General features: G+C 34.7%; 1 pseudogene; it reads left to right on the top strand.

Moving 5' to 3' along the window:
* The first annotated feature begins 328 nt into the window (after positions 1–328).
* Positions 329–940, top strand: LOC145090509 (U4/U6 small nuclear ribonucleoprotein Prp31 homolog pseudogene; annotated as a pseudogene).
* Positions 941–2,598: the final 1,658 nt, after the last annotated feature.

The raw sequence follows: 2,598 nt of genomic DNA on the forward strand, positions 1-2,598 counted from the left end.
TGTTAATTACCTTTTCAAAATTTGTAAAATCTGGAACTGCTAACCTTATTTGTAGTTTACCTCTTAAAAAAAAATATGTAAAATGGATACCGAATGAGTCTCCGACTAAAACTAAAATTCTGTAAACAAATAAAATCAGAAGAGATGTTAAAATCAAAATCATATACAACATCTATCTCTTATGAAGGATCAAATAAACGTATAATACCTCTGATTATTAGAAAGAATGAAATAAGACATTCTCTTCTTCCTTCCTGTTCTCTTCTGTTTTCTTTTCTTAGGCAATAAGGTTGCATCAGGTATCAGTTAGATACCTTACATCCACAAAATAATGGCAATCCTTGAAGATTCTTTTCTGGAAGATCTTGAGGATCTATCCGACAATGATAATGAGAACCTGGATGAAGACAATGGAGATGCAGTGAACATGGAAGAAGATCTCAGTAAAGACTTAAACGATATACAAGCCCTCAACTACGATGACTCAGACAGTGTCTCAAAGTTACAAAAAACACAACGTTACACAGACATCATGAAGAAAGTCGAAATTGCCCTTGAAAAAGGGTCAGATATGTCAAGCCAAACCATGGTTCTAGAAGACGATCCAGAACACCAACTATTAGTCTTGACTTAGAAGGTCTGTTACCTTTAGCCATCATAATGGTTGTTTCCATCACAGCCTCAACCACAACCGGAAAACCAATTCCCGAAAATACCCTCTCAGAAAACCATCGAAGCATGTGATCGTTCACTTACTTTAGATTCTTCAAAAAAGAAAGTTCTTGATTTTGTCTAAAGAAGAACGGGCTACATTGCACAGAATCTTTCCGCCATTGTTGGAAGTGGAGTTGCTGCAAAACTTATGGGGACAGCCGGCGGGCTTACACCACTCGCAAAGATGCCAGCTTGTATCGGTTGCTCAAAGCAAAGTCGCTGCTAAAGTTGCCAAAAAGGGCAAAGATAAACGATATAGAAGTGGTGGGGATACCTCTGGATTGACTTCAAGTTTTGCGTTCACACCTGTTCAGGGGATTGATCTTATAGATCCACAGGCAGATGCTAATAGACTTTTATTGAAATTATAAAGGTAAAACTCATCTTCTTTAACTAACCAATTACAAGGGTTATTATCCTGTTTATCTAAGTCACATGCATACATCATTGCGGTTTTATAACATCAAACACCTGTTCTTTTGACCCCCGATAGAAATGACAAAGTAGAGTGTTTGATGGAAATAGTTCATATAAAATTGAAAATGGAGCTCTTGATTATAAGATAGCCATTTATCAACAATATCAGCATCTTTTGACTTGCAGTGAACTAAGACATTGCTATTTGGGATATTGTTTGCAATTGAAATGATAAACTCACGCACATAGACACAATCAAGTGCTATGCTGAAAAAGAACGATACGAAGTACGTAAAACACAAGATGTTTTTGTTAGATTTCGAAATAATTTTGTTGTCTCAAGATTCGTATGCAAAATCGTTTCACAGGTATGGTCTGTAAATATAATAAAGTCCTCATTTCGTAGGCGAGTCTATTTAGGTCTCGTTATTTAGCCTGAGTTCGCAGTCTTAGACTGTTGTCTTAGGTATTCCTTTCCGACTTACCTTTATGCCTATATATATAGGGATGTATGTTAGAAGAGAGAGTATCGTTTTGAAGAGAATAGTTCTCTACTTCGTACCGAATTGTTCTCGGTGCTCTCTTATGCAATAATGATTTTATTTACTTCTTTGCATTCATAATTATTTATTCGTTTAAAGATGTTTTTGTTAACAAACTAGAATCATTATCGTTCCTAAAATTCTAACAAGTGGTATCAGAGCGGGTGATTTGTGAACTGTTTTTGAATTAAAAGTTCTTCGAGTTTTTCAGATTTCTACCTTGAATTTTTTTTATCACTTCCACATTTTGCAAGTGTTCTTGTAAACTTGGTCATAAATTCTTTGTTCAAATCTTCTTTTCGATTTGAAATCTGTTTTTGTTTTCGTTCACAATTTATCTCAAAAATGGCAAAAGAGGATTCTCACATTATTTCCTTCAATATTCATGGAAGCATTGGTTCTACAAATCAAATTCCAATCCTTTTCCGGAGGATTACAAAGTTTGAGCCCTTCATTTTGAAGATTATGTCATTGGTATCGAAACTCACGGTTCAAGCATTTGACGCATGATCACAGAAGGATCGTACAAGTCATCAAAAACCAAAGAGATCGTGTCTACTTAAAAGTATCTAGATAATATCATTGTTAATGGTGATGTTGAAACCGATGAAAATGAATTGTTGATAAACAATTTGAAAGCAACAAGAATATTAAGGTCTGGGATAGGTTGAAAGAGTTGTATTCTGGTGATGTTAACTTGACTCATTTAATTCAAACCACTCTTTTATCTGAATTTGGTTCTTTTGAGAAAAAACCCAATGAGTCTATTGTTCAAACTATTACTCGTTTTAACCATTTCCTAAGTAGAATGCTTAAGCATGGTTTAAGACGGAAAATGATTGAACAGAAAGTTACATTTTTGAATGGTCTGAGATCCAAATGGAAACTCATAGTATCAACCATTAAGGCTCATGAATACTTCAAG

The sequence above is a fragment of the Lactuca serriola genome, chromosome 2 (genome assembly GCF_051521515.1).
Source record: "Lactuca serriola cultivar US96UC23 chromosome 2, Lser_US96UC23_V15, whole genome shotgun sequence".
Classification (NCBI taxonomy): domain Eukaryota; kingdom Viridiplantae; phylum Streptophyta; class Magnoliopsida; order Asterales; family Asteraceae; genus Lactuca; species Lactuca serriola.